Source organism: Heterodontus francisci, chromosome 26 (genome assembly GCF_036365525.1).
Source record: "Heterodontus francisci isolate sHetFra1 chromosome 26, sHetFra1.hap1, whole genome shotgun sequence".
Lineage (NCBI taxonomy): Eukaryota > Metazoa > Chordata > Chondrichthyes > Heterodontiformes > Heterodontidae > Heterodontus > Heterodontus francisci.
This window is the reverse complement of record NC_090396.1, coordinates 76,625,964-76,645,087: the sequence shown is the minus strand read 5'-3', so window position 1 is coordinate 76,645,087 and position 19,124 is coordinate 76,625,964.

The window sequence follows — 19,124 nt, the reverse complement described above, 5'->3', positions numbered from 1 at the left end:
CATTGAATATACAAATATATGAATTAGAAGCAGGAGTAGGCCACTCGGCCCCTCGAGACAACCACCATTCAATAAGATCAGGGCTGATCTGATTGTAACCTCTACTCCACATTCCCACCTACCCCCAAATAACCTTTCACCCTCTTGCTTATCAAGAATCTATCTACCGCTGCCTTAAAAATATCCAAAGACTCTGCTTCCACATCCTTTTGAGGAATTCCAAAGACTCACAGCCCTCTGAGAAAAAATTTCTCCTCATCTCTGTCTTAAGTGGGCGACCCCTTATTTTTAAACAGTGACCCCTACTTCTAGATTCTCCCAAAGGGGGAAACATCCTTTCCACATCCACCCTGTCAAGACCCCTCAGGATCTTATATGTTTCAATCAAGTCGCCTTTTACTCTTCTAAATTCCAGTGGATACAAGCCTAGCCTGTCCAATCTTTCCTCATGAGACAACCCACCCATTCCAGGTATTAGTCTCGTAAACCTTCTCTGAACTGCCTCCAACGCATTTACATCCTTCCTTAAATAAGGTGGCTAATATTGTAGACAGTACTCCAGATATGGTCTCACCAATACCCTGTATACCTGAAGCATAACCTCCCTACTTTTGTATTCAATTCCCTTCACGATAAACGATAACATTCTATTAGCTTTCCTAATTACTTGCTGTACCTGCATACTAACCTTTTGCAATTCATGCACTAGGACACTGAGATCCCTCTGCATCTCAGAGCTCTGTAATCTCTCACCATTTAGATAATATGCTTCATTTTTATTCTTCCTGCCAAAATGGACAATTTCACATTTTCCCACATTATACTCCATTTGTCAGATCTTTTCCCACTCACTTAACCTATCTATATCCCTTTGTAGCCTCATGTCCTCTTCACAAATTACTTTCCTACCTATCTTTGTGTCATCAGCAAATTTAGCAACTATACCTTTGGTCCCTTCATCCAAGTCATTTGTATATAAATTGTAAAAAGTTGAGGCCTCAGCACTGATCCCTGTGGCACACCACTCGTTACATCTTGCCAACCAGAAAATGACCCATTTATGCCTACTCTCTGTTTCCTGTTAGCTAGCCAATCTTCTATCCATGCCAATATGTTACCCCCTGCACCATGAGCTTTTATTTTCTGCAATAACCTTTGATGTGGCACCTTATCAAATGCCTTCTGGAAATCTAAGTACAATACATCCACCGGTTCCCCTTTATCCACAGCACATGTAACTCCCTCAGAGAACTCCAATAAATTGGTTCAACATGATTTCCCTTTCACAAAACCTGATTACCGTGAATTTTTCTCAATGCCCTGCTATAACTTCTTTACTCAAAGCATCTAACATTTTCCCTTTGACAGATGTTAAGCTAACTGGCCTGCAGTTTCCTGTTTTCTGTCTCCCTCCTTTTTTGAATAAAGGAGTTACATTTGCTATTTTCCAATCTAATGGAACCTTCCCCGAATCTAGGGAATTTCAGAAAATTAAAATCAACGCATCAACTATCTCACTATCCACTTCTTTTAAAACCCAAGGATGAAGTCCATCAGGACCCAGGGACTTGTCAGCCCGTAGCTCCAACAATTTGTTCAGTACCACTTCCCTGGTGATTGTAATTGTCTTGAGTTCCTCCCTCCCTTCCATTTCCTCATTTACAGCTAATTCTGAGATGTTACTTGTATTGTCTGTAGTGAAGACCGATGCAAAATACCTGTTCAATTCATCTGCCATCTCCTTATTTTCCCTTATTAATTCCCCAGACTCACTTTCTTTAGGACCAACACTCACTTTGTTAACTCTTCTTTTAAAAATATCTATAGAAACTCTTACTATCTGTCTTTATATTTCTAGCTAGCTTTCTATCGTACTCTAATTTTTCCCTCCTTATTAATCTTTTAGTCATTCTTTGCTGTTTTTTATATTCAGTCCAATCTTCTGACCTGCCTCCCATCTTTGTGCAATTACCTGCTTTTTCTTTACGTTTGATACTATCTTTTTCTTTTTTAGTTAACCACAGATGGTGGGTCCTCCTCTTGGAAGTTTTCTTTCTCGTTGAAATGTATCTATTCTGTGTATTCTGAAGTATTCCCTTAAATGTCTGCCACTGCATCTCTATTGACCTATCCCTTAACCTAATCTGTCAGTTCACTTTAGCTAGCTCTGCTTTCATGCCCTTATAATTGCCCTTATTTAAGTTTAAAATACTAGTCTTGGACCCATTCTTCTCTCCCTCACACGGAATGTAAAATTCAATCATATTATGATCGCTGCTGCCTTGGGGTGCCTTCACTATGAGGTTATTATTTAATCCTATCTCATTGCACAATACCAGGTCTAATAATGCCTGCTCTCTGGTTGGCTCCAGAACGTGCTGTTCTAAGAAACTATCCCGAAAACATTCTATGAGCTCCTCATCTAGGCTACCTTTGCCCATCTGATTTTTCCAGTCTTTATGTAGCTTCAAATCCCCATGATTATTGCTGTGCCTTTCTGACAAACACCCATTATTTCTTCCTTTATACCCTGTCCTACCATATGTTTACTGTTAGGGGGCTTGTACACCACTCCCACAAGTGGTATCTTGCCTTTATTTATTTCTCATCTCAACCCAAACCACTTCTACATCCTGGTTTCCTGAACCTAGGTCATCCCTCTGCATTGTACGAATACCATTGTTAATTAACAGAGCCACCCCTCCACATTTTCCTAGCTTCCTGTCCTTCCTAAATGTTATGTACCCTTCAATATTCAGGTTCCAATCTATGTCATCCTGCAGCCATGTCTCTGTAATGGCTTTCAGATCATATTTATTTCTATTTGCGCTATCAGTTCACCTGTTTTGTTTCGAATGCTACGTGCATTCAGATACTGAGCCTTTAGTTTTGTCCTTTTATTATTTTTGTAACCTCTAGCCTTGTCTGCTGAATTACTCTTAGATTTATACTAACTGTCCCTTCCAGTCACGGTCTCTTTATCTTTTCCCATATTAATACCTTTCTCTCTTGCTTTGTCTCTACTCTTTGATTTACCACATCTTTCCAAATTTGATCCCTTGCCCCCACTATTTAGTTTAAAACCCTCTCTACTTCCTGAGTTAGCAGTGCTCACTAGAACACTGGTCCCAGCATGGTTCAGGTATAGACCATCCCAATGGTGCAGACCCCACTTTCCCCAGTACTGGTGCCAGTGCCCCATGAACCGGAACCCATTGCAACCACACCAGTCTTTAAGCCACACATTAATTTTTCTAATCTTATTTTCCCTACTCCAATGTGCACGTAGCTCAGGTAATAATCCAGGGATTGTTACCTTTGAGGTTTTGATTTGTAATTTGGTGCCTAGCTCCTCATATGACTATGCAGAACCTCTTTCCTTGTCCTGCCTATGTTGTTGGTACCTACATGGACAACAATGACTGGATCTTCCCCCTTCCACTGTAACTTCCTCTCCAGCCCTGAGCAGATGTCCCAAACCCTGGCACCAAGCAGGCAACACAGCTGTCTGGACTCTCGCTCTTTGCTGTGGAGAACAGTGTCAATCCCCCTAACTATACTGCCCCCTAATTCCACTACTTTCATTCCACTAATCCCACATACTGCAGCTGCAACACATCACCTGTCCTACCAACTATTTTGTGTTAATTTAATTAAATTTCTTAATTAATTTATAGTTCCCCTCCTCACCGAACTCCCTCACTTACCACACTCCCAACTTCAGACTCTGTGCCCTCCAGCAGCACTCAATGCAGACAAACAGCACTGAGAGTCCCCTGACCTTATATTATCTGAAAACAATGATGTGTCACCTTTGCTAGAGCTCAGAAATCAGTTTAAGCTAGCTACCTAATTAACTAGCTACAGCTACTCTCAGAGAGCTTGTATACCCCTGTTTAAAACAGAAAGAAATTTAACTTGCCTCTAAACTTAAACAATAATTTCAGTTAATTGCTAAATGTAAACAAAGCAAAAACTAGACTTTAGAGAGATTAATTAATCCTTAAAATCCCCTCATTTACCAAACTCCCTGCTTCACACTCTGTGCCCTCCAGCAGAACTCAGTGCAGACAAGCAGCACAGAGTAGGGAGGTTATGCTGGAACTGTATAAAACACTAGTTAGGCCACAGCTAGAGTACAGCATACAGTTCTGGTCATGGCATTACAGGAAAGATGTGATCACACTTGATATGGAAATGTTGCCAGGATTGGAGATTTTTGGCTATAAGAAAAGATTAGCGAGGCTGGGGTTGTTTTCTTTGGAAAAGAGGAGGCTGAGGGAAGATTTAGTTGAGGTGTATAAAATTATGAGGGGTTTGGATAGAGTGGACCTATTTCCCTCAGCAGAGAGGCCAGTTACCGGGGGGTGGAATTTAAAGTAATTGGTAGAAGGATTAGAGGGGAGTAGAGGAGAAATTAATTCACCCAGTGGTGACGGGGATCTGGAACTCGCTGCCTGAAAGGGTGGTAGAGGCAGAAACTCCTCATCATATTTAAAAAGTACTTGCATGTGCACCTGAGGTGTTGTAACTTACTGGACCAAGAGCTGGAATGGGGGATTAGGCTGAACAGCTCATTCCCAGCTGGCACAGACACAATGAGACAAATGGCCTCTTTCTGACCATCAATTTTTCAGGACAGTACAAGTTAGATTTTTTCTTACTCATTCACAGGTCCTGGGCGTCGCTGGCAAGGACAGTTTTTATTGCCCATCCCTAATTGCCCTTGAGAGGGTGGTAGTGAGCTGCCTTCTTAGACCACTGCAGTCTATGTGCTGAACATACTCCCACAGTGTTGTTAGGAAGGCAGTGCCAGGATTTTGACCCAGTGACGATGAAGGAACAGTGATATAGTTCCAAGTCAGGATGATTGTGTTCCATGTGCCGACAATTTGGAAGGTGCTGTTTATGGAGACCTGGTGCTTGGCTGCAGTGTATCTTGTAGATGGTACACACTGCTGCCACTGTGTGTCGGTGGTGGAGGTAGTGAATGTTTGTGGATGGGGTGCCAATCAAGCGGGCTGTTTTGTCCTGGACGGTGTCGAGCTTCTTGATTGTTGTTGGAGCTGCACCAATCCAGGCAAGTAGAGAGTGTTCCATCACACTCCTGACTTGTACCTTGTAGAATGTGGACAGGCTTTGGGGAGTCAGGAGGTGAGTTACTCGCTGCAGAGTAGCCAGCTTCTGACTTGCTCTTGTAGCCACGGTATTTATATGGCTACTCCAGTTCAGTTTCTGGTCAATGAGGAACCCCCTCCCCCACCCCGGAAGGTGATGGTGGGGGATTCTGGGATGGTAATACTGTTAAATGTCAAGTGAAGGTGGTTAGATACTCTCCTGTTGGAATTGGCCACTGCCTGGCACTTGTGTGGCATGAATGTTACTTGCCACTTATCAGCCCAAACCTGAACATTATCTAAGTCTTGCCGTGGGCATGGACCGCTTCAGTATCTGAGGAGTCATGAATGGTGCTGAATATTTTGCAATCATCAGCGAACATCCCCACTTCTGACCTTATGATGGAGGGAAGGTCATTGATGAAGCAGCTGAAGATGGTTGAGCCTGAGGAACTCCTGTAGCAATGTCCTGGGACTGAGATGATTGACCTCCAACAACCACAACTATTTTCCTTTGTGCTAGGTATAGCTCCAACCTGTGGAGAGCTTTCCTCCCCAACCAATCCCCATTGACTTCAATTTTATAATGGTTCCTTGATACCATACTTGGTCAAAAGCTGCCTTGATGTTAAGGGCAATGATACTCACCTCAGAGTAAAGCTCCCTCTGCACTGTTACCATCAAACACTCTCAGGGTAGGTACACTTTTATATTCCAACTTCTTTCCTGAAGGTGCTGAATTTTGCTAGGGTACAGGTGCACGGACAGCAGCTGCTGTCTGGTACCCAGACCAACTGGCCATTTTTCATCCATTGACTTAGTGTTGCACAACTGTTCAATTATTGAGATGTCCCTGACAATCCAAACACATCCCTGGAGAGTTGTAACCAAGGAGAATGCTGAAGTGAAAGCAGTGGGGATCAGGGTACCTATGGAGGTTGTCACTGATGGGAAAGTGAGGTGAGTGGGACTCTGGTGAGGGCCTACACAAAATTCTACATGAGTTGAAGTGAGTGCCCAGATTCACCTTGTGGAACTGGAGAATAAAATAAGGGACGAATGAAAGAAATATCTGTAGAGATACTAGGGCTGCAAAAAGCTCTGAGTAATAGATCTACCCCAGCAAATATACCTGTTATGCTATTGAACCTCCTCTCCAATATCCTTCTTTTTAGTAAAGACTGACATGAAAGTACTTACTAAATACCTCAGTCATTTTTTGATTAATTCCAAGTTGTTAGTCCTCACCCTCGGGGTCCCCACTCTTAATAATTCTATACCTGTAAAATACTGTGTTCCTTTTGATTAGTTTTGACATTTTTTCCCACATACCCCTTTTTAACTTTCCTTATCCTGACCGTAACCTTTTATTTTCTCACATTCTCCCAAAGATACTTGAAAAATAAAAGGTAAAAGGGAGGGAAGAACTTAAAACAATCACAATCACAAAGGAAAAGATACTGGGAAAACTATTAGAGCTGAAGGCTGACAAGTTCCAGGACCTGATGACCTGCATTCTAGGGTCTTAAAAGAAGTGGCTGCAGAGATAGTAGATGCATTGGTTGTGATCTTCCAAAATTCCCTAGATTCTGGAAAGGACCCAGCAGATTGGAAAAGAGCTAATGTAACACCTCTATTCACAAAAAAAGGGAGACAGAAAGCCTAATTGGCCTGTTGTTTCGTGCTAACATCTGTCATAGAGAAAATGCTAGAATCCATTATTAAGTAGGTTATAACAGGACATTTAGAAAATCATAATGCGATCAGGCAGAGTCAACATGGTTTTGTGAAAGGGAAATCGTGTTTGACTAATTTATTAAAGTTCTTTGAGGAAGTAACAAGCAACATGGATAAAGGGGAACCTGTAGATGTAGAATACTTGGATTTCCAAAAGGCATTTGATAAGGTGCCACAACGAAGATTACTACACAAAATAAAATCTCATTGTGTAGGGGGTAACATATTAGCATGGATAGAGGATTTGTTAGCTAACAGGAAGCAGAGAGTAGGAATAAATGGGTCATTTTCAGGTTGGCAGGATATGACTAGTAGAGTGCAATAGGGATCAGTGCTGAGGCCTCAACTATTTACAATCTATAGCAATGACTTGCTAAATTTGCAGATGACACAAAGATAGGTAGGAAGGTAAGTTGTCAAGACGACAAAGTCTCGACAAAAGGATATAGACAGATTAAGCGAGTGGGCCAAAATTTGGCAGTTGGAGTACAATGAGAAAATGTGAACTTGTCCACTTTGTCAGAAAGAATTGAAAAGCAGAATATTATTTAAATAGAGAGAGACTGCAGAACTCTGCGGTACAGAGAGTTCTGGGTGTCTTGGTACATGAATCACAAAAAGTTAGTATACAGGTAGCAAGTGATTAGGAAGGCAAATGGAATGTTGACATTTATTGCAGGGAGAATATAAAACTAGGTAAGTTTTGCTACAGTTGTACAGAGGCTTAATTATACCACATCTGGAGTATAGTGTACAGTTTTGGTCTCCTTACTTAAAGGATAAAATTGCATTGGAAGCAGTTCAGAGAAGGTTCACTCGACTGATTCCTGGGTTGAAGGAGTTATGAGGAAAGGTTGAGCATATACCCATTGGAATTTAGAAGAATAAGAGGTGATCTTATTGAAACACATAAGATCCCAAGGGGACTTGACAGGGTGGATGTGGAAAGGGTGTTTCCACTTATGGGCGAGGCTAGAACTAGGGGTCATTGTTTAAAAATAAGGGGCCTCCCATTTAAGACAGAGATGAGGAGAATTTTTTTTTCTCTCAGCGGGTTGTTAATCTGTGGAATTCTCCTCCCCAGACAGCAGTGGAGATGAGGCCATTGAATATATTCAAGGCTGAGCTAGATAGAGTTTTGATAAGTGTTATGTGGGGGGTGGGCAGACAGGAAAGTCAGGTTGAGGCCACATTCAGATCAACCATGATCTTATATATGGGGAGGTGGTGATATAGGCTGGTGGGATTTAAATTCAATTAATAAATCAATAATGTATTAATAAATATATAAATAAAAGCCCATAATTAATAAATTAGTATTAAAAAAAGTCCTTTAGGGAAGGAAATCTGCAACCTAGTCTGTCCTATGTGTGTCTCCCTTGGACGGGGTGAGCTACATCCCAGAGTGTTGAAGGTGGCGTCTTGATTGAAACATATAAGATCCTGAGGGGTCTTGACAGGGTGGATGTGGAAAGGATGTTTCCCCCTTTGGGAGAATCTAGAACTAGGGGTCACTGTTTAAAAATAAGGGGTCACCCATTTAAGACAGAGATGAGGAGAAACTTTCTCTCTGAGGGTTGTGAGTCTTTGCTTCTACCGCCTTTTGAAGAAGAGAATTCCAGAGTCTTTGAATATTTTTAAGGCAGAGGTAGATAGATTCTTGATGAGCAAGGGGGTGAAAGGTTATCGGGAGTAGGCGGGAAAGTGAAATTGAGGTTACAATCAGATCAGACATGATCTTATTCTGTGGCGGAGCAGGCTCGAGGGGCCGAATGGCCTACTCCTGCTCCTAATTCGTATGTTGGTATGTTATCAAATGCAGGGCAGGCCCAAGGATTGAATGGCCTACTCCTACTGCTAGCTACAAACATACATACGAACTTAGGAATTAGGAGCAGAAGTAGGCCATTCGGCCCCTCTAGCCCGTTCCGCCATTCAATAAGATCATGGCTGATCTGTTTCTGTCTCTAATTTCACACTCCCATCTACCCCCGATAATCTTTGATTCCCTTGCCTAACAAGAATCTATCTATCCCCGCCTTAAAAATATTCAATGACCCCGCCCCCAGCACCTTCTGAGGTAGAGAGTTCCAAAGTCGCACAACACTCAAAGAAAATTTCTCATCTCTGTCCTAAAAGGGCAACCCCTAATTTTAAAACCGTGCCCCCTAGTTCTGGACTCACCCACAAGAGGAAACATCCTTTCCATATCCACCTTGTCAAGACCGTTCATGATCTTATAAACTTCAGTCAAATCTCCCCTCACTCTTCTAAACTCCAGTGAACACAAGCCCAGTCTGTCCAACCTTTCCTCATAAGACAACCCACTCATTCCAGATATCAATCTAGTAAACCTCCTCTGAACCACCTCCAACGCACTTACAGAATCACAGAATTGTTACAGCATGGAAGGAGACCATTCGGCCCATCGTGTCTGCACTGGCTCTCTGAAAGAGCAATTCCCTCAGTTCCATTCCCCTGCCTTCTCCCCATAACCCTGCACATTCCTCTTTTTCATATAACTATCTAATTCCCTTTTGAATGCTTCAATTGAACCTGCCTCCACCACGTTCTCAGGCAGCGCATTCTAGACCTTAACCACTCGCTGCGTGAAAAAGTTTTTCCTCATGTCACTTTTGCTTCTTTAACCAAATACTTTAAATCTGTGCCCTCTTGTTCTCGATCCTTTCACGAGTGGGAACAGTTTCTCTCTATCTACTCTGCCCAGACCCCTCATGATTTTGAATACCTCTATCAAATCACCTCTCAGCCTTCTCTTCTCCAAGGAAAACAGTACTAACTTCTCCAATCTATCTACATAACTGAAATTCCTCACCCCTGAACCATTCTCCTGAATCTTTTAGAACTATAGAAAAATTATGGCACAGAGGAGGCCATTCAGCCCATCATGTCCATGCTGGCCGAAAAAAACTAGCTGCCCAATCTAATCCCATCTTCCAGCACCTGGTCCATAGCCTTGCCGGTTACAGCACTTCAGGTGCAAGTCCAGGTACCTTTTAAATGAGTTGAGGGTTTCTGCCTCCACCACCGATCCGGGCAGTGAATTCCAGACACCCACCACCCTCTGGGTGAAAAAGTTTTTCCTCATGTCCCCTCTAATCCTTCCACCAATCACCTTAAATCTGTGCTGCCTGGTAATTGACCTCTCTGCTAAGGGAAATAGGTCCTTCCTGTCTACTCTATTTTGGCCCCTCATAATTTTGTACACCTCAATTAAGTCACCCCTCAGCCTCCGCTGTTCTAAGTAAAACAACCCTAGCCGATCCAATCTTTCATCATAGCTGCAACTTTCCAGCCCTGGCAACATTCTCGTAAATCTCCTCTGTACTCTCTCTCCAGAGCAATTATGTCCTTTCTGTAAAGTGGTGACCAGAACTGTACACAATACTCCAGCTGTGACCTAACCAGCGTTTTATACAGTCTCAGCATTACATCCCTGCTTTTGTATTCTATACCTCAGCCAATAAAGGAAAGCATTCCATATGCCTTCTTCACCACTCGATCTACCTGTCCTGCCACCTTCACGGACCTGTGGACATGCACTCCAAGGTCTCTCACTTCTTCTACCCCTTTCAATATCCTCCCATTTATTGTATATTCCCTCGCTTTATTTGTCCTCCCAAATGCATTACCTCACACTTCTCTGGATTGAATTCCATTTCCCACTTTTCCGCCCACTCAACCAAACCATTGATATCATTCTGGAGTCTACAGCTATCCTCTTCACTATCAACTACACGACCAATTTTTGTGTCATCAGCAAATTTCCCAATCATATCTCCCACATTTAAGTCCAAATCATTAATATATACCACAAACAGCAAAGGACCCAACACTGAGCCCTGTGGAACACCACTGGAAACAGCTTTCCATTCACAAAAACATCCATCGACCATTACCCTTTGTTTCCTGTCCCTGAGCCAATTTTGGATCCAACCTGTCATATTGCTCTGTATCCCATGGGCTTTCATTTTACTGACCAGTCTGTCATGTGGGACCTTGTCAAATACCTTACTAAAATCCATGTGGACCACATCCACTGCACTATCCTCATCAATCCTCCTTGTTACTTCCTCAAAAACCCAATCAAGTTAGTGAGACATGACCTTCCCTTAACAAATCCATGCTGACTATCCCTGATTAATCCATGCCTTTCTAAGTGGCAGTTTATCCCGTCCCTCAGAATTGATGCTAACAATTTACCCACCTCTGAGGTCAGACTGACTGCCATATAATTATTTGGCCTATCCCTTGCACCCTTTAAACAATGGTACAACGTTCACAGACCTTCAATCGTCTGGTACCTCTCCTGTATCTAGTGAGGATTTGAAGATGATCCTCAGAGCATCCGCTATTTCCTCCCTGGCTTCCTTTAACAACCTGGGATACAATCCATCTGCCCCTGGTGGTTTATCTACTTTCAAGGATGTCAGACCCTCCAGTACTTTCTCTCTCATTATGCTTATCGTATCTAATACTTCACACTCCTCTTTTACTACAATGTCTACATCATCCCTCTCCTTTGTGATGACAGAGACAAAAAAACTTCTGCATCCAAGTGTAAGTTCCCCTGTACATCTCTGATAGGCCCTACCTTTCATTAGTTATCCTCTTTCTCAATGTACTGATAAAACATCTTCAGGTTTTCCTTGATTTTACCTGCCAATAATTTTTCATGTCCTCTCTTTGCTTTTCTAATTTCCTTTTTTACTTCACCCCTGCACTTTCTATACTCCTCTAGGCTTTCTAAAGTATTAAGATTTTTGTGATCGTCATAAGCTTTCTTTTTCTGCTTTAACTTACTCTGTAAGCTTCTAGATAACCAGGGGCTCTAGATTTGGCCGTACCACCCTTTCTCTTTGTGGGGACATGTCTACACTGTGCCTGTAGTATCTCACTTTTGAATGCCTCCCACTGATTTTCCTTCAAGTAGCTGTATCCAGTTCACTTCCGCCAGGTCACCTCTCAGTTTCGCAAAATTTGACTTGCCCCAATTTAGAACTTTTACTCCTGTTTTATCTTTGTCCTTTTCCATGATTATGCTAAAACTAACTGTATTATGGTCACTATCTCCAAAATGGTCACCCACTGTTACTTCATCCACTTGCTCAGCTTCATTTCCGAAATCTAGAATTGCACCCCCTCTCGTTGGGCTTGTTACGTGCTGGCTAAAAAAGTTCTCTTGAATGCAGTTCAAGAATTTTGTCCCCTCTGTGCCCTTCACACTGTTTGTATCCCAGTTGATATTGGGGTAGTTGAAATCCCCAACTATTATTGCCCGATAGTTTTTTGCACTCAGAAATTTGCCTACATATTTGTTCTTCTATCTCCCTCTCACTATTTGGGGTCTATAGTACACTCCTAGTAGTGTGGCTGCCCCTTTTTTATTTCTCAGCTCAACCCATATGGCCTTGTTTGATGATTCATTTCGCAGATCATCCCTCCTCAAAACTGTTATTGATTCCTTAACTAATAATGCTACACCCCCTCCTTTTTTATCTCCCTCTCTATCCTGCCTGAAAACTCTATATCCAGGGATGTTGAGCTGCCATTCTTGCCCCTCTTTAAGCCAAGTTTCCACTGTAGCAATTATATTGTGCTGTCATGTGTCTATCTGTGCCCTCAGCTCATTGGCTTTATTTACTATATTCCTTGTATTTAAATAAATACCCTTTAACACTGTCAAATTCCTGTGCTGCACACTTTTTAATCTTTGCTTCTTCTGTCTTTCAGAGCCACTCGGTAATTTTCTGCCTCATGTTCCCTGCCCTGAAATTGTCCTATCTAAGACTGTGCTCAGGTTCCCATCCCCCTGCAAAACTAGTTTAAATCATCCCCAACAGCACTAGCAAACCTACCTGCAAGGATATTTGTCCCAGTCCTGTTCAGGTGCAGACCGTCCGACTTGCACAGGTCCCACCTTCCCCAGAACTGGTCCCAATGCCCCAGAAATCTGAAGCCCTCCCTCCTGCACCATCTCTCCAGCCACGCATTCATCCGGTGGATTTTCCTATTTCTATAGTCACTAGCAGGTGGCCTTGGGAGTAATCTAGAGATTACTACCTTTGAGGTCCTGCTTGCTAATCTCGTTCCTAACTTCCTAAACTCAGCCTGCAGGACCTCATTCCTTTTTCTTCCTTTGTCGTTGGTACCAATGTGGACCACGACCTCTGTCTGTGCACCCTCACCCTCCAGAATGCCCTGTAGCCGCTTGGTGATATCCATGACCCTTCCACCAGGGAGGCAACATACCATTCTGGAATCACATCTGCGACCACAGAAACGCCTATCTGTTCCCCTAACTATAGAATCCCCCATCACTATTGCTCTCCTCTCCTTTCTCCTCCCTCCCTTCACAGCTGAGCCACCCATGGTGCTCTGGTTATGAGTCTCGCTGCAGTCTCCAGAGGAACCCTCTCCCATCGGTACTCAGAACTGAATACCGGTTAGAAAGTGGGATGCTCTCCGGGGACTCCTGCAATACCTACCTTGACCTTCTTGTCTGTCTGGCAGCCACCCAGTCCCTCTCTGCCTGTGCTCTCTTAAGCTCTGGGGTGACTACCTCCTGAAACGTGCTATCCACATAGTTCTCTGCCTCTCAGATGCACCACAGTGACTCCAGCCGCTGCTCGAGTTCCGAAACCCGCAGCTCAAGCTTCTGCAGCCGGTGACACTTCCTGCAGATGTGTTTGTGAAGGAGACATGGTGCATCCACAACTTCCCACATACCACAGGAGGCACATTCTGCTTGGCCAAGCTGCCCTGCCATTACTTAGCTTTACAAACTAATTATTGCTAATGTAATAAGTGGAATAACCTACCAGTTATTTGCCAATCAGCTTCTTCCCCTGTCCCATTTTCTGTACTCTCTCCAATGCCCTCACGTTTTTCCTAAAGTGCGGTTCCCAGAACTGGACGCAATACTCCAGCTGAGGCCGAACTTGTACATGACACAAGTTCAACATAACTTCCTTGCTCTTGTACTCTCTGCCCCTATTAATAAAGCCCAGGATACTGTATGCTTTATTAACTGCTCTCTCAACCTGTCCTCCCACCTTCAATGACTTATGTACATATACACCCAGGTCCCTCTGCTCCTGCACCCACTTTAGAATTGTACCCTTTAGTTTATATTGTCTCCATGCTCTTCCTACCAAAATGGATCACTGCATTTCTTTGCATTAATCTTCATCTGCCACCTGTCTGCCCATTCCACCAACTTGTCTATGTCCTTTTGAAGTTCTGCACTCTTCTCCTCACAGCTCACAATGCTTCCAAGTTTTGTATCATCTGCAAACTTTGAAATTGTGCCCTGTACACCAAGGTCAAGCTCATTAATATATATCAGGAAAAGCAAGGGTCCCAACACTGATCCCTGGGGAACTCCACTACAAACCTTCCTCCAGCCCGAAAAACATCCATTAACCACTACTCTTTGCTTCCTGTCACTCAGCCACTTTCATATCCATGTTGCTACCGTCCCTTTTATTCCACGAGCTACAAGTTTGCTCACAAGTCTGTTGTGTGACACTGTATCAAATTCCTTTTGAAATTCCATGTACACCACATCAACAGCATTGCCCTCATCAACCCTCTCTGTTACCTCCTCAAAAGTCCCCAGCAAGTTAGTTAAACATGATTTTCCCTTAAGAAATCCCTGCTGGCTTTCCTTAATTAACTCACATTTGTCCATGTGACTATTGATTTTGTCCTGAATTATTTTTCCAGAAGTTTTCCCACCACCGAAGTTAAACTGACTGGCCTATAGTTGCTGGGCTTATCTTTACACCTTTTTTGAACAAGGGTGTAACGTTTGCAATTCTCCAGTCCTCTGGCACCACCTTCAAGTCTAAGGAAAACTGAAAAAATTATGGCCAGTGCCTTCACGATTGCCACCCTCACTTCCCTCAGTATCCTTGGTTGCATTTCATCTGGTCCTGGTGCTTTATCCACTTTAAGTACAGACAGCCTATCTAATACTTCCTCTTTATCAATTTTAAACCCCTCGAGTGTCTGACTTACCTCCTCTTTCAACATTGCCTGGGTTGCATCTTCTTCCTTGGTAAAGACAGATGCAAAGTATTCATTTAATACCTCAGCTATGCCCTCTGCCTCCATCTGTAAATCCCCTTTCTGGTCCCTAATCGACCCCACTCCTCCTTTTACCACCTTTTACTATTTATATGTCTATAGAAAACTTTGGGATTTCCTTTAATTCTAGCTGCCATCTCTTTTCATGCTCTCTCTCTTTGCTTTTTCACTTCCCCTCTGGACCTTCTATATTCAGCCTGGTTCTCAATAGTATTTTCTACCTGGCATCTGTCATAAGCACACTTTTTCTTGTTTATCTTACATCGTTCCTTAAATAAGGAGACCAAAACTGCACACAGTATTCGAGATGTGGTCTCACCAATGCCCTGAATAACTGAAGCATAACATCCTTACTTTTATCTTCGATTCCCAATTCATACGTATGTTAATTTTTTGATTTTATAAGCCCCCTTCTTTCACTTTAATTCATTCCTAGCTTGTTAATTCATGACATCCAAAAGTAGCAGTTTCCTTTGTAAGAATATACTTAAGTACCTTTGATTTTTTTTTTAATGTCCTCCTACTATTGTTCCACAGTCCTGTGTATAAATGCATCCTTCCATCTCGCTCTGCTAGCTTGCTCACCTATTCTGTAGAAAGGGCTTTAAACAAAATAGTGGGGGGCGGGGGAGTGGAAGGGTTCAGTTGCATGGAAAAACAGGAAGTTAAAGCAGAAGGTAAGAGTGCAGGTTTGTGGTGAGGCTGATTGTTACCAAACTGCAAGAAGTTTACTGGTTAAACCAGAAGAGAGAAATAATAAACAGGTGAATAAAGCATCAGTGCTGAGGGACAGGTTAGGGGGTATAGCCCAAATAAGAGTTCTATATACAAATGCAGAGAGTGTAAGGAATAAACTAGATGAGCTGCAGGCACAAATTCAAATGGAAGATTATGATGTGGTGGCCATTGCGGAGACGTGGCTGCAGGATGGTCGGGACTGGGAACTAAATATACCTGGTTATAAAGTTAACAGGAGGGACAGGGAAAATGGCAGAGGGGGTGGAGTAGCCTTACTGATTAGAAATAATATCACCTCATTGGTGAGGGAGGATATAATGAGGGGAAAGCATCCGGTGGAGATCTTATGGGTGGAATTGAGGAACAGAAAAGGGTCTAAAACTGTTATAGGTGTTGTGTATAGACCCCCTGGTAGCATTTCTGAGGTATTAGATTGTATAAATGCACAAATTAGGCAAGTGTGTAACAAAGGCAGAGTAGTATTAATGGGGGATTTTAACTTACACATAGATTGGGAGAGGCAGATTAGCACCCGTCAGAAAGGTAGTGAATTTCTGGAATGTGTCCGGGATAGTTTCCTACAGCAATATGTCCTAGATGTAACAAGGGGACAGGCAATATTAGATTTAGTTATGAGTAATGAGCCAAATTTAATTAGTAGCCTAACTGTGCATGAACATTTATCAAATAGTGATCACAACATGATCGAATTCAAGGTAGCGTTTGAAAGTGAAAAGCACGAATCAGCTACTAGAATTTTAGTCTTGGGTCAGGCTGACTTTACTGGGATGAGACAGAGACTGTCCACAGTAAACTGGGTAGATCTGTTACAAAAACAAGAAATGCTGGATTCACTCAGCAGGTCTGGCAGCATCTGTGGAAAGAGAAGCAGAGTTAACGTTTCGGGTCAGTGACCCTTCTTCGGAACTGACAAATATTAGAAAAGTCACAGATTATAAACAAGTGAGGTGGGGGTTGGGCAAGAGATAACAAAGGAGTAGATCTGTTAATGGGTTAAACGACTGAAGAACAGTGGAGAATATTTAAAGAAACATTTAACAAAATACAGAGCGAGTATATACCCGAGAGGAAAAAGCTCCACTTCACAGAAAACACAGCCCTGGACAACTAAAGAGATTAGGGATAGCATAAAACTCAAAGGGCTTACAAAAATGGAAAACACAGCACAGATCCGGCCGAATGGGATCGATACAAAGACCAGCAAAGGGTCACAAAGCAGGTTATAAGAGCTACTAAAAGAGATTATGAAAAGAAACTTGCAAGGGACATCAAAATCAATAAGAGGAAATTTTATAGTTACATAAAAGGAAAGCAGGTGGTCAAGAGCAATGTCGGCCCACTAAAAACTGAAAATGGAGATATTGTCATTGATAATGGGGAAACGGCAGACATGTTGAATAATTACTTTGCCTCAGTATTTACAGTTGAAAAGGAGGATAACTTGCCGGAAGTCCCGAAAATATTAATAGCCGATCGGGGACAGGGACTTAACACAATGAACATAAGTCAAACATCAGTAACAAGGAAATTAATGGAACTAAAGAGTGAAAAATTCCCAGGACCTGATGGTTTCCATCCGAGGGTGTTAAAGGAAGTAGGGGAGCACATTGTAGATGCCCTAACTATAGTCTTTCAGAGTTCCCTAGATTCAGGAGTGGTCCCTCTGGATTGGAAAGTTGCATGTCACTCCACTTTTTAAGAAGGGTGAAGGGGGGAACCAAGGAAATTACAGACCAGTTAGCCTGACATCTGTGGTGGGCAAGTTGCTGGAGTCTATAATCAAGGATAGGGTGACTGAACACCTAGAAAAATTTCAGTTAATCAGGGACAGCCAGCATGGATTCGGGAAGATCATGCCTGACAAATCTCATTGAATTTTTTGAAGGGTATCTAAGGTAGTGGACAGGGGAATGTCTATGGATGTTATTTATATGGACTTCCAGAAGGCATTTGATAAAGTCCCACATAAGAGACTGTTAACTCCATGGGCTTCTACCTTAGTTGAGGGCAAATTATTGACATGGTTAGGAAGTTGGTTGAGTGGTAGGCGACAGAGAGTGGGGATAATGGGTAAGTACTCCGATTGGCAGGATGTGACTAGTGGTGTCCCGCAGGGATCTGTGTTGGGGCCTCAATTATTCACATTATTCATTAACGACTTGGATGATGGCAGAGTAAATCATATATCCAAATTTTCTGATGATACAAAGTTAGGCGGCATTGTAGACAGTCTAGATGATAGCATAAAATTGCAGAGATATTGACAGACTAGGTGAGTGGGCAAAACTGTGGCAGGTGGATTTCAATACGGGAAAGTGTGAGATTATCCATTTTGGACCAAAAAAGGATAGAGCAGGGTACTTTCAAAATGGGAAGAGGTTAAGTACAGTGGATGTCCAATGAGACTTGGGGGTTCAGGTGCATAGATCTTTAAAATGCCACGAGCAAGTGCAGAAAATAATCAAAGAGGCTAATGGAATGCTAGCCTTCATATCTAGAGGATTGGAGTATAAAGACAGAGGTTATACTGCAGCTGTACAAAACCCTGGTTAGACCACACTTGGAGTACTGTGAGCAGTTCTGGGCACCACACCTTAGGAAGGATATATTGGCCTTGGAGGGAGTGCAACGTAGGTTTACAAGAATGATACCTGGACTACAGGAGTTAAGTTACGAGGAGAGATTGCACAAATTAGGCCTGTTTTTGCGAGAATTTAGAAGGTTATGGGGTGATCTGATCGAAGTTTTCAAGATATTAACAGGAAAAGACAAGCTAGATAAAGATAAACTATTTCCACTGGTTGGAGATTCTAAAACTAGGGGGCATAGTCTAAAAATTAGGAGCAGACCGTTCAGGAGAGATGTTTGGAAGCACTTCTTCACGCAAAGGGTGGTAGAGGTTTGGAACTCTCTCCCACAAACAGCAGCTGAAGCTAGAACAGTTGTTAATTTTAAATCTGAGAAAGATAGATTTCTGTTAAGCAAAGAATTTAAGGGATATGGGCCAAAGGCAGGTATATGGAGTTAGGCCGCGGATCAGCCACGATCTCATTGAATGACGGGACAGGCTCGAGGGGCTAAATGGCCAACTCCTACGTTCCCTTCTTCCTCAGACTAAACCAGTTTTCTTGTAGCTCCACCTACTCAGTTTATTTGCTCAGATTCTCCCTCCTTTTCTTTAGTGCAATATATTGCACCTTTGTCCATCCTGGTTTTTAAGTCCCTCCATGCATTGCCCTTTCCTACCTCTATAACTTTCTCCAGCTCTACAAATCTCCAACTTCCCTGCACTATTTCAATTCTGATCTTATGTATATCCCCAACTTCCTTTGCTCCACCATTGGCAGCTGTAGCCTCAGTTGTCTCAGCCTCAAGCTCTAGAATTCCCTCCCTAAACCT